The sequence below is a fragment of the Nicotiana tabacum genome, chromosome 20, assembly GCF_000715075.1.
Source record: "Nicotiana tabacum cultivar K326 chromosome 20, ASM71507v2, whole genome shotgun sequence".
In the NCBI taxonomy this organism is placed as follows: Eukaryota; Viridiplantae; Streptophyta; class Magnoliopsida; order Solanales; family Solanaceae; genus Nicotiana; species Nicotiana tabacum.
The window spans coordinates 14,457,376-14,470,654 of NC_134099.1; the positions used below are offsets into that span (position 1 = coordinate 14,457,376).

Sequence of the window (13,279 nt, forward strand, 5' to 3'; positions counted from 1 at the left end):
CGTGCGTGTGTGATCGAGTTTGGAGGGTCTTGGGATCAGTTCTTGCCATTGGCGGAGTTTGCTTACAACAACAACTATCAGTCCAGCAATTAGATGGCACCGTATAAGGCTTTATATGGTAGACAGTGTTAATCCCCTGTGGGTTGGTTTGAGCCGGGCGAGGCCAGATTATTTGGCACAGACTTGGTTCAGGATGCTTTGGAGAAGGTCAAGGTGATTCAGGATAGACTGCGTACAGCCCAGTCCAGACAGAAGAGTTACGCGGATCGGAAGGTTCGTGATATTCTTATATGGTTGGAGAGCACGTTCTGCTTCAGGTTTCGCCTATGAAGGGCGTTATGAGATTTGGGAAGAAAGGGAAGTTGAGTCTGAGGTTTATTGGCCCTTTTGAGATATTGAGGCATGTTGGTGAGGTTGTTTATGAGCTTGCCATACCTCCCAGCTTGGCAGGAGTTCATCCGGTATTTCATATTTCGAGGAGCCAGTGGCAATATTGGACAGGCAGGTTAGGAAGCTGAGGTCAAAGAACATTGCATCAGTAAAGGTTTAGTGGCGGGGCCAACCAGTCGAGGAGGCGACTTGGGAGACTAAGCAGGATATGCGCAACCGTTACCCTCATCTTTTCACTACTTTAGATGTATTTATGCTCGTTCGAGGATGAACGAATGTTTAAGTGTAGGAGGATGTGATGACCTGACTGATCGTCTTAAGAATTAACACTCTGATCCCCTATTAACTACTTTCCCCTAGTTTATTTCTGCTATTTTGATTTGCGGGGATGTTCGGTTTTGAGTTTCGGAGAGTTTTGGGACACTTAGTCCCTAAATGAGAGCTTAAGTGTTGGAAAGTTGACCGCAGTTGGAACAGTATGAAGACGGCCTTGTAATGGAAATCCGATGGTCCCGTTAGCTCCGTTGGGTGATTTTAGGCTTAGAGGCGTGTTCAGATTGTATTTTGAAGGTCCGTAGCTAATTTAGGTTTGAAATGTCGAAAGTTGAATTTTTGAAGTTTCCGGTTCGATAGTGAGATTTTGATCCGAGGGTCGGAATAGAATTCTGGAAGTTGGAGTAGTTTCGTAGTGTTGAATGTGATGTCTGTGCAAAATTTCAGGTCATTCGGACGAGGTTTGATAGACTTTTTGATCCAAGCGTAATTTTAGAGTTTTTGGAATTCTTAGTCTCGAATCCGATGAAAATAGGTGTTTTGTTGTTCTTTTGAGCGTTCTGAAGGTTGGAACAAGTTTGAATGATGTTTTAGGATTGGCTGGCAGGTTTGGTTGAGGTCCTGGGGGCCTCAGGTGTGTTTCGGATGCTCAACAGACCATTTTTTGGACTTGGAAAGATTGTAGATTTTCTGCTGTTGGTCTGCAGTGAAAACATTCATTGCGTTCGCGAGGGGGTCTCGCGTTCACGTAGAGCATCTGGGAGAAGCAGCTGAAATGTGCTTCGCATTCGCGATGATATCCTGTGTTCGTGAAGGTAAGGACCCGTTGGTCTTCGCGTTCACGACATGATCCTCACATTCGCGTAGGGTCTGCTAGTGTAAACTACGCATTCGCGAGTGGACCTCGTGTTCGCTAAAGAGTAAATTGGCCAACATGACTTTTGTGCATCGCGTTCGCGAAGAAGAACGCGCTTGGGCATTTCAAAATCGAGGGTATAGCCATTTTATCAAAACTTAAGCGTAAGAGCTCGGATTTGAGCGAGATTTTGAGGGATTTTCAGAGATATCGATTGGGTAACGATTCTTAACTCCTTTTTGCTTGTAACCCATTAATCTAAACATGAATTCATCCTTTAATTTCGGAATTTGTATGAAAATTGGGGAAAAGTTCTTAGACCAAGCATTTGAGTATTGATTGGGATTTGACATTGGATTGGGATAATTTTGATGTGGTTAGACTCGTGAGGGTGAGAGGTTTCTGAAAATATAAATTTTACCCGATTCCGAGATGTGGGCCTGAGGGGCATTTTGGTCATTTTACCTAATTTCACGTATTAGCTTAGAATTTCTTGGTAGAATCAGTTACTTGAAGTGTTATTTACATTATACAATTGAATTGAATAGATTTGAGCCATTTGTAGTCGAGTACTCGTGGCAAGAGCGTGGTTTCGGGTTGTTTTTGAGCCGGTTCGAGGTAAGTGGCTTGTCTAACCTTGTGTGGGGGACCTTCCCCTTAGGATTGATATATTTGGTAATTGAAATGCCTTGTACGTGAGGTGACTAGTGCGTACTTGTGCTAATTGTTGGAAATCCGGTTTTCATTAAGTAATCACTAGTATGTTTCCTTTCCTATTTTATTACTTGCACTATTAAGCTTACTGTTAGATTAGGAGAGCATGTCTAAGTGACTTAATTGCTTTATTTGTTCAACCTGCCTTACCTGAACTCTATGCAGCATGCTAGGCTAGAATCACTTGTTGCCTTAATATGAAATTTTGCCATTTCTGTATATTTTTCTGTTGTTGTTGTGTATTTATTTTGGGACTATGGATGTGGGATTCCGGTAGCTCCCCCTTGTCTGTTTATTTTGGGACTACGGATATAGAATTCCTGTAGATCCCCCTGTATAGTTATATGGAACTACGGGAGTGCACCCGGTAGATTCCCCCCAGTACTGGGTATTTACATTTGGGACTACGAAACGGGATTCCGGTAGATCCCCGCGCACTATGAGTTGGACTACGGGATGGGATCCCGGGAGATCTATTGGATATGTACATATGGGACTATAGTACGGTATCCTGGGAGATCCCCGATTGTTATTATTGGTGCTGAGCTGTGATTCTTTTCCGTGTTTATCTTGCTTCTATATAGTTGTTGTTGTCCTGTACATCCTGTGTTATTTTACTGTTGTACTTATTTATATTGTTCTGTTCTATACTGTTGATCTTTATATTTTATATACCCTCAGTAGGGCCCTAACCTTCCTCGTCACTACCCGACCAAGGTTAGGCTTGACACTTACTAAGTACCGCTGTGGTGTACTCATGTCCCTTATATGCATGTTTTTCATGTGCAGATCCAGGTACTGCGACTTAGTCCTATCACCCGTGAGGCAAGGCGACTGCTCATGAGACTTTGAGGTACATCTTCCGCGTCCACAGACCAAGGAGTCCCTTTCCAGTCTAGCTTTTAAACATTTGCTCTTCTGTATTTCTTTTCCTTGTTAGATATTCTGGAGTTAGACATTGTAGATATCTAAAGGCTTGTGGTTCCGTGAGTTTCCGTATTTTGGGATAGTGTACTTGATTCTGAGAATATTGTGTTGTATATGTCGAGCGGCATTTTAACTATTGTTTTCATTCAGTTATTTTGGCTTTTGCTTATTTCTTCCTCAAGTTTCGTTTATGTTCCGCATTTGTTAGGCTTGCCTAGTCGTAGAGACTAGGTGCCATCACGATGGTTCACGGAGGGTAAACCGGGGTCATGACAATCTTCACATTTCTGCCTCCTAGGATAAAAAATCCTAGTCATATGGATTTTCCTCCCTATAAAAATCTTAGTCTGATGAATTTTTCTCCTAAGATAAGAAAACCTAGTCTGATGAATCTTTCTCCTAGGATAGAAATCTTAGTCTGATGAACTTTTCTCCTAGGATAGAAAACCTAGTCTAATGAACTTTCTCCTAGGATAGAAATCTTAGTCTGATGAATCTTTCTCCTAAGATAGAAGACCTAGTCTGATGAACTTTCTCCTAGGATACAAATCTTAGTCTGATGAATCTTTCTCCTAAGATATCAAAAAGAAGAAGAAAAGAGACCTAGTCTGATGAACTTTCTCCTAGGATCAAAATCTTAGTATGATGAATCTTTCTCCTAAGATAGAAAACCTAGTTTGATGATTTTCTCCTAGGATAGAAATCTTAGTCTGATGAACTTTTCTCCTAGGATAGAAAACCTAGTCTAATGAACTTTCTCCTAGGATAGAAATCTTAGCCTGATGAATCTTTCTCCTAAGATAGAAGACCTAGTCTGATGAACTTTCTCCTAGGATCAAAATCTTAGTCTGATGAATTTTCTCCTAGGATAAATGTCTTAATCTGATAAACCTTTCTCCTAAGATAGAAAACCTAGTCTGACAAATTTTCTCCTAGGATAATTTGAAGAAAAAAAAAGAAAAGGGAATTCTGGATATGAAAAAAAAAGAGAGAAGGGGTAAATTTTAGTTTTCTTAACTTATCAATCTTTAGTTGTCTTGAAATCAGGACCCTCCTAGATAATGAGATTTAATTTTAAAGTTTTTTAGGACCCTCCTGGATAATGGGGTGTAGTTTTAAGTTTCCAGGATCCTCATGGACAATGAGATTTAGCATAAGTTTTACCTTTAGGAAATAGAATTTAGCTTTCAAATTTTCACTCTTAAGATGAGATTTAATTTTAGTTTTTAGGACCCTCCTGGATAATGAGATTTAGCTTTTAAATTTGTAGAACTCTTTTGGATAACAGGATTCGATTAACACTCACAGATGTTCCCAGTACCAAACTGGGGCAGAAAAAATTCTTTTGTTTTGTCTGTTTTGTTATAGTAGCAGGCGCCCGCCTAGAGAATTAGGAAAATTATTTCAGAATTCAATTCAAGATAGAAGTAACAGAAGCTCGCCTAAAAAATGCGAGTCGACAGTCCGAGATAACCAAAAGAATAAGTCTCCATCCGAAAAAAGGGAAGTAAATCCAAATGCAGAAGCGGATGAAAGATGTGAACTGCTCAAGACATGGCTGAAGTCATGAGCACTGCATGTCCGGTCTTGATCCGAAGAAGTTGAAAAAGGAAAGAACCAACACCTGCAGCTAACAAGCATCAAGATTCAGATCAGAATCTGCATGAAGAACCAACCAAGACTCAAGATCAAGCTTCAGAAGACTCATAGTTAGGAATTTTGTAATTCATAGATGATAGGTTTGTTTAGTTCTGTTAGATTTTGATTCTAATGTAATAACGGGACCGCGGACCGGAACCTCGACGGCACCTCAATCGGCTCACCACCTCCGTATACTCCATCACTTTTCCTAATTCTGAACTATACGTAGTCTGATGCCTTTATAGCCAAGGATATGTAGGCAGCTCAGATACCAGGGCTCGGTCACATTCTCTTTTCTTTTAGTTTTTGGTCTCTCTAAATAAGGGTCAGGTCAAAAAAACCTGTCTCGTCGTTCTTTGTCTGAAAACTCTTCGTGTTTCCAGTCAAAGAGGGACAGCTGTAGACATGTAATTTTTGACCCTCCTTAAAATTTTATAACTTTAGTGGTATATTAGTTTTAGGTCAATGGAACTATTTGACTATTTTAAACCTTTTGCTTTATTTTGTCCTTAAAAAAATTAAAAAAAAACTACCAAAATATTTTGTTTGTCTTAGCTTATTGATATTTTGTCTAGTTAGTTTTATTTTATTTTTATAAAAGATAAAAAGAAAAGTTTCAAAAAATATTTTACTTGGTTTAGTGTGATTTTAAGGTATAAGTATTTTGTAAATACTAGGTAGAATTTAGATTTGTCTAATATGATTATTTCTTTTCCCTTTTAATATCAATTTTTGTCCTAGATAATTAGTAATTTGTGTAATTATATTTTAAGTTAATCCTTAAAAGAAACAAAATAATAAAATAAAGAAAATGAAAAAAGAGTAAAAATCTTGAAAAAGAACGGAAGAAGCAAAGAAAAAAGGGAACGAAAGAAATCAAGAAAGAATATTTTAGTGGTTTTCCTTCCCTTATTTTTTGCTCCACATCACGTGTCATTTCCTCTTATACAAAGATTCTTTTCTTTAGGACCAATTGTTTTGTGACACCTAGCTTTCTTCATGAGCATTTTTATTCCCTCCTATCCAAATTCACATGGGACTCACGTTTCTTTTGGAGAAAAATAGCTTTGTTCAGCATTTTTTGATTCCAAAGAGGGGACCACATGAATTTTTTCCCCAAGCATAATAATTCCAATAAAGAGGGTAAGCACCAGGATATTTTCTCTAAGCTTCAGCACCCCACCCTTTCTCCACAAAAAAGAAATCAACCACAATTCCTTCATCTCTAAATAGGGACCCCTCAACTCCAAAAATTCCAGCGCCTCACCCCACCTCACAAAAGCAGCAACACACACAAAAATGGTAGTATCTTTCTTCTTCCTCTTCAAAAAATTATTGCAATGAGACACCATTAAAACACAATACACAGCTATTTCCCAACCCCTAAAACTCCAAATTTTTTACGCAAACAAAACCAGCAGCAACTCCTCACCAAAACTTTATCTTCTCATGCCATTTTGCCACAAAAATGCCACCCTTTTTTAGCCAAAAAATTGTCCCAAAACCAGCACCAAAAAATAGTCATTTTCTACCCAAAACCATCCCCCGAACAGTCCCAAAACGCACTAAAAACAACCCTTAAATTCGCCCAAAACTCATTCAAAATTAGCTCTGTTTTCCAGTCTAGAATCCAGAAAAATTCAGCCATAAAGTCTCCTTGAAACGAGTAGCTTTTCCTCCACTAAAACCCAACAAGAAACACCAACAAAATAGTCCGACACTGTTCAAAAGTAGCGGCTCAAAACATTGTCATTTTCGCCGAAGAAACAGCTCCAGAATCCTCCATAAATCCCGACGAAATTCTATGCTTGAGGTCACCGCCGACGAGGTTCCCGTTCAGCAGCTCCGTTTCATTTCGCGAGAGACTTTTCGTAAATGTGATGCCATATCATTTTGTTCTTGAGATTCTCATTTCCAAAATAATAAAAGAATATCTAGCCAAAAGGTCCATTTCTATTCTATTTACTACATTCTGTGCTTTAATTAGTCTTTGTTATGTAACGACCCGACCAGTCGTTTTGAGCTCTAGCGCGGCATTCACCAGTTTCAGGCCATGAGCAGCATCACTTCAGGTATTATGTCTTGTGCGCATAATCGGAATTTCATTTCGGGTAGTTCGGAGTTGATTTGGAAAGAGAATTCTCATTTCGGAAGCTCCAAGTTAAAAGAATTGACTAAGATTGGATTTCAACGTAAACAACCTCGGAATCGAGATTCGAAGGTTCCAGCAAGTTCATATGATGATTTGGACTTGGGCGTATGTTCGTATTGGGTTTTGGAAGACCCGGAAACGTTTTGGCGCCTATTGTGGAAGTTAGTATTTTGAAAGAAATTTCATATGTTTGGATTGAAGTACATTTCAGTGTTATCGATGTCCGTTTGGGATTTTGAGTCTGGGAGTAGCTCCGTATGGTGATTCTGGAATTGGGAGCGCGATCAGAAGTGAATTCGGAGGTCCTGGGTCATTTTGGAGTCATATGGCTAAATATAGAAATTCTAAGGTTTTTTTGAGAAGTTTTACCGAGAGTTGACTTTTTGATATCGGGGTCGGATTGCGATTCCAGAAGTTGGAGTAGGTCCGTAATATCAAATATGACTTGTGTACAAAATTTGAGGTCAATCGGATATGATTTGATAGGTTTCGGCATCGAATATAGAAGTTTGAAATTCTAAAGTTCATAAAGCTTGGATTGGAGGTCGATTCATGGTTTTCGCGTTGTTTGATATGATTTGAGGCCTCGAGCAAGTCCGTAATGTGTTTTGGGACTGGTAGGTATGATTGGTTGGGGTCCCGGGGCCCTCGGGTGGATTCTGGGTGGTTAACGGATCGAAAATGGAATTTTTAGAAGGCTAAAGTTGTTGGTTGCTGGTGTAACCGCACCTATGCGAATTGGGCCGTAGGTGCAGAGCCACAGATGCAGTTTGGGCCAATAGTGAAGGGGACCGCAGATGTGGTCGAGCAGCCGCAGAAGCGGGACCGCACCTGCAGTGGTTGAGTCGTAGAAGCGGAAGAGAGGGCCTGGTGAGATATCCGTAGAAGCGGTAGAAGTTCTGCACCTGCGGAACCACAGAAGCAGTCGAGGGACTGCAGGTGCGTAAGTACTGGAGGCAGAATGGTTCTTTTAAAAATCGGGATTTGACCATTTTCTCATATTTTCTTGGCTTGGGCGATTCTTGGAGAGATTCAAGAAGGGATTTTCATCATCAAAAATAAGGTAAGCCAATCCCACATATCTTGAGTTAAATATATCGATTATGTATGGATTTTAGCATGTAAATTGGTTTGAGGGAAAACCTAGAAAATTGATATTCTTGGAATTTGACCACGATTTTGGGTATGAAATTGAGAGTAAATTATATATTTGAGTTCATGAGGCTATGGGTAAACTTTATCTTCGAAAAATTTCGGAATCCGAGCACGTGGGCCCGAGAGCAATTTTGTCAACTTTTCGATCGGGGTAGGGATTGTTATAAATTGGATTGTAATGAGTAATTGAACACATATTAATGGGTTCACATAATTATTGGCTAGTTTTGGAGCATTGTGCATCGATTCGAGTCTTCGGAAGAGCATGGAATGTCGTTTATGGATCTTCGAAGTGAGGCGAGTCTCCTTTCTAACCTTGTAAGAGGTAATTGTCCCCATAGGTGATATAATTGGTTATGTGCTCCTATTTGTGGGGGCTATGTACGCACGAGGTGACGAGAGTCCGTGCGTAGCTACCATTATGTGTAAGTCCGGGTAGTCTAGGACCCAAAAGCATATTATACTTGGAATATTTGTAATCTTGTTGGCAGTTGAATTGCTTAAATCTTATCGAATTAGTAAATGAATTTCCAAAAGGATTAAACTTCTTTTTCTTAAATCTCTAAAAGAGAATTTGCTTTTATTTGGATAAACGCTCGCCGATAAATTCTTTATTTGTCGTTTGAGCATGTATTTCTATGTGTACCTGTGTCGCATGTATGATTCGCGAGAAGGGTGTTTGTTTATTTATTTTGACCACGTCGCATGCTTGAATTGCGAGCGGGGTAATAGATGCATCTATGGTTAGCATCGTTCGACCCACGACAGTGCACACTTTACATTTCTGTTGGATCGGATCATACGACCTCGGTATGATTTGCCCATGCTTGTAGTGCTTGTCTTGAAACTTATTGAAGTTGTTATTGCCTCTTCCCAGTTTATGAATATATGTTTAAATGATGAAGAGAAATTTGGAAATTTCTTATAAAAGAAATAATTGTCTACTTGCTTCAACTTATTGAATTACAATCATGTTTATAAAAAAATTCATGATTTAATATATTATTGACATAACATTATTGGACCACTAGCAAGTGTCGAAGTCGACCTTTCGTCTCTAATTCTTCGAGATTAGACGGGATACTCATTGGGTACACGTTGTTTGCATACTCATACTACACTTCTGTGCATCTTTGTTGCACTGGCACATGCATCTCTTGTGGCCTAGTGGGCATAGCAGCATGGTTGATCGGAGACTTAGGTGAGCTGCATTTTTCGAGATGACGCGCAGCCAGCAAGTCTCTTTCAGAGTACTGTGTTTATTTCTATCTAACATTGTATTCCGGACGGTTGTTGTATTACATTATTTCTTAGAAACTGCTCATGCACTTGTGACATCGAGTTCTTGGATGTCTATGGGTTTATTCAGAAATTTTTAAAGGTTGTTGATGTTTCATTATTTATTTAGTGGAATTTACTATATATTGTTTAAACGTATAAAAAGGGGTGATTTCGGAAATAAAAACAAGAATTTAATTAAGTATTTTTGTTGGCTTGCCTGACAACGGTGTCCGGTGCCATCATGCCCCTTAGTGGATTTGGGTCGTGACAACATGGTATCAGAGCACTAGGTTCCCTTAGGTATCACGAGTCATGAGCAAGTCTAGTAGAGACTCGCGGATCAGTACGAAGAGGTCTGTACTTATCTTCGGGAGGCTATAGGGCTGTTAGGAGTACTTCCCTTCTTGATTCCTCATTGTGCGATTTGATTCCTTGAGGATTATGCCCTTGTTTTCTTCCTAGTCAATCTTATGCGACGCGAACCGCTTGTTATAAATCAAGAATTGAAGAATTGTAATGGTACTACATATGTGGTGCGGAATTTTTCTCCCAGTATAGTTGGTTGGGCTATTGTCATCGCCTTGCGGAAGGATTTTTCTATCATTTCTTGGTAGTTGTGCTTCTAAGAGCTTGGAGGCTATGCACATGTTGCTATGATGCTCACGATTGGTTATCGCACAGTATTGACTTGATGGTAGGATACTTGCCTATGTGTTGGGCGGTGAATGATTTGAAAGGAAGTCTACTCAATGCATGATTCAGAGATCTGATATTTCATTTCCGGCTGAGGAAAAACAATTGGCCTATGAATGTCCAGATTTTGGGTGATGGAGTAACGAGACTTGGTATCTTTGAGCGTAGTGGAATTTTCATCTGCGATGTAGTATCGTCGTCCTTGATTGTATGTGTTAAGTTTGCCGGTGTTATGGTCTTCTGCAATTCGCCTTTCGGGTAAGATATTATGAAATAATATGGGAGAAACGACTGTTAGAGATCGCGGGGTATGGTGGTTCAGGATTGAATCGGTGTTTCTAATGTTGACGACTTGAGAAAGATTTTCTTCGGAAAAGTTTAAGGTTAGTAGCGATTGGGGGTTCAAGTGCTACAAAGGTAGATTTTATTAAGGCAACAACTGAGCAGCAAAGGATGAAGAAAGACATGTGGTAAGTGTCAGGCGGTGGTTAAAAATTTCTAGAAGGCCAGGTATAAGAAGCAAGGGTCGAGTAGTCAATTAAAGGGATGAGTTCCGCCAAAGTGGGAGAGTGGCGGAGTTGCATATGGGCATTGTGGTAGGATGACTATGCACCTTAAGGAGAGTTTGGAATGACTTGGGAATTTTAGTGATTGGTAATTGTGGTCTACAGATTTAATTGGAAGTATGAGCTATTATGCGACAGGAGATTAAATATAACGGGAAGGAGCTGCTTGAAATGAAGAAGGTTACAACATAACTTTGAATTGGAAGGACGTTCCCTCACATTTAATTAATGTCCACGAGGGCTGAATGGACTTGTACAGCTAGAGAGTGAGTACAGACCCATGATAGGTTATTGATTGTACCCCGCGCAGTTGCGTTGGTAGATGTCGGGAAGTGATTTCCACAGGTAGGGTTATTCCCTGTGAGCAAGTTAGCGGTCGTTTGGTTGTCGAAGCTTCTATGAAGAATTCTATTGGTTATATAGCAAGAAGGTCGGTCGTGCGAATGTGGTTGATGATTCAGAGTATAAAAGGGGGTTTATAGAAGGATTCCAAGAATTTTGGCGGTTGATTGCGCAAGGTCATGTCAATAAGAGATGAAGACTCCTGGTGAATTCCAGAGTTGTGTAATAGTGGTTTCAAGCTAAGTGGGAGAGTCCCACCGCCTATGATTGGGTTGCATGGTTAACTATTTGCGAGATTTCTGGTTATTAGCATATTGATGGGATACGTCCGCAACGAGAAAAGTCATATAAGTGGTAATTTGAGCAAAATAATTGTTAAAGGTGTGCTATGGTTGGCCTTATTGGCTCACGTTCAGGCTTGGGGGAAGGATTTAGGATTTATGCCTTGTATAGGTGCGTGTTTTCAAGGGAAGTGATTCTTCCGGGTGCTTCGTTGAGAGGGTATTCATGTGCTAGAAGATTCATGGAGTTAACTGTATTTGGGGCCAAGTCAGAGTGGGTGGCTTTCAACAACGGTCCTAGTGGATTCAAAGGGGTAAAGTTTGGTGCCTAATGATTTCGTGCCTATAGGTACGATTAAGAATCACGCTTCTGTAGCGGTTTATGAGAAGAGGCCTAGAATGTTCTATGATGTTTTGACTTGCAGTGTAGCATTTGGGGGGTATGAAATGGTTCGTGGGATTTGAGACAGCATGGTCTCGTGATTCAAGGTCACTCGAGATGAGTGCGGATGGAGTGTGTTATGCGTTGAATGGAGTTATTATTATTTCTAAGGCAATCAAGGATAAATTGGAAGTAGATAGATTGGTCAGCCATAGTTGAGTTGGCATATTGGTGGTAGTGATCTGTTCCTTCAGCGTGATCAAGTAATGAAAGTGATTGTGACGGAACATGTGAGGCTTATCGGCCGCCATAATTGATGTTATTCAGAAGCATTCTACTATTATGGCCTGTTATATGGAGGCGGATCCTGAAAGGGCTATGGTGGCTTAGACCACTACTTAGAGATTTTCATATTCTACGGTTATGAGAATTCACCTGTGTGTTACTATGGTTCTCCTGAAGTGAGTTAGGTGAAAAGTTTTTATATGATGAAGCGTTAACCTATTAGTGGTTTCGGAGTTATGATAAAAATTGTGTTCTATCACATATTGGCATGATGGGTGCAGTAAGTGCTATGGAAATTAAAGTAAGGATCAAGGTTGCGGTTCGATGTTGACAAGGATGTCACGGGCTCAGATGAGCAGGAAGGGAGTTTCGATGTTTGAAGTAAGTTGGTATTGGCCTCAGCGTCACCTGAGATTGGTGCTTTATGAAAAAGGCTTTAAATCCTGGTTAAGGATTCTTGATCGCTTTTCAGCGTTAGTATGGCCGGTGGTTTGGATGTACAGCCTGTTATCTGTTACAGAAGGTTATGGGAGCGTGCCTCACGGGAAGGTTGTATAAGTGTGGCGTGTAGTCACTTGATTGATTGAAGAATTAAACCAAGTATGAAGATTGTAGTGATGTTGTTAAATTGTGAATTGATGCCTGGAGGGCACTCGGTTTATGGGGTTGTGGACTGTGGAGGATTACTCTGGTCATGAAGGTAGTTCTCGGGTGTTTTGAGAAAAAAAGAAGGTGTTATTATGAACCTTTGAAAGGTTATTAGACTAGTTCAGTGTGATCATAATCAGCTTGAGGTCTGTGGTTGGATCTAAATGTGAATATGGGCTCTATATCAGGCCAGATGTGTTCATTTCAGCAATGCGCTCCTTATGGAAGAGTAGTCGGGGTACTATTTCGTCGTCAGCTATTTCATGTAATGATATATTGCGCCGTATGAGTTGCAAGACGGCTTGGTGAATTTCTTATGTGTTGAGGTTCCATGCATAGATGATGTTATATGAGCAAGATGGCTCTCAAGATTCAGATCGTATATCGCACCTCAGTTGTGCTTGAGTTTTGTAGCCTATGGTGCTGTATGTCTCCCTGGGGATGGTATTATGCACTTAGTGTGCTTGTGACCGATATTTGGTATTTTGTTGTAATGAGCAATCTGGCTTAGTGTGTAACTCCTTTGTGAATTTTATGTGTGGATCGGGTGGCACGCCGCCATGGGTATGTTGTTTGGATTGGGTTGCGCTCCGCAACAGTGTGATGTTGAGTACAGTTCTCCGTATCTATTTTTATGTGTTTTGTTTCCTATTTTTTTTCCTGAGGAAAGCTCATATTAGCTGTGTGCCCGCG

The 13,279-nt window shown here is 40.2% G+C and overlaps 1 long non-coding RNA gene across 1 annotated transcript; it reads left to right on the top strand.

Moving 5' to 3' along the window:
* Positions 1-7,881: 7,881 nt before the first annotated feature.
* LOC142174791 (uncharacterized) lies at positions 7,882-8,647 on the top strand. The gene is made up of 2 exons (XR_012703855.1): positions 7,882-8,016; positions 8,334-8,647. It is a non-coding gene; the product is annotated as an uncharacterized LOC142174791 (long non-coding RNA).
* The last annotated feature ends 4,632 nt before the right edge of the window (positions 8,648-13,279 follow it).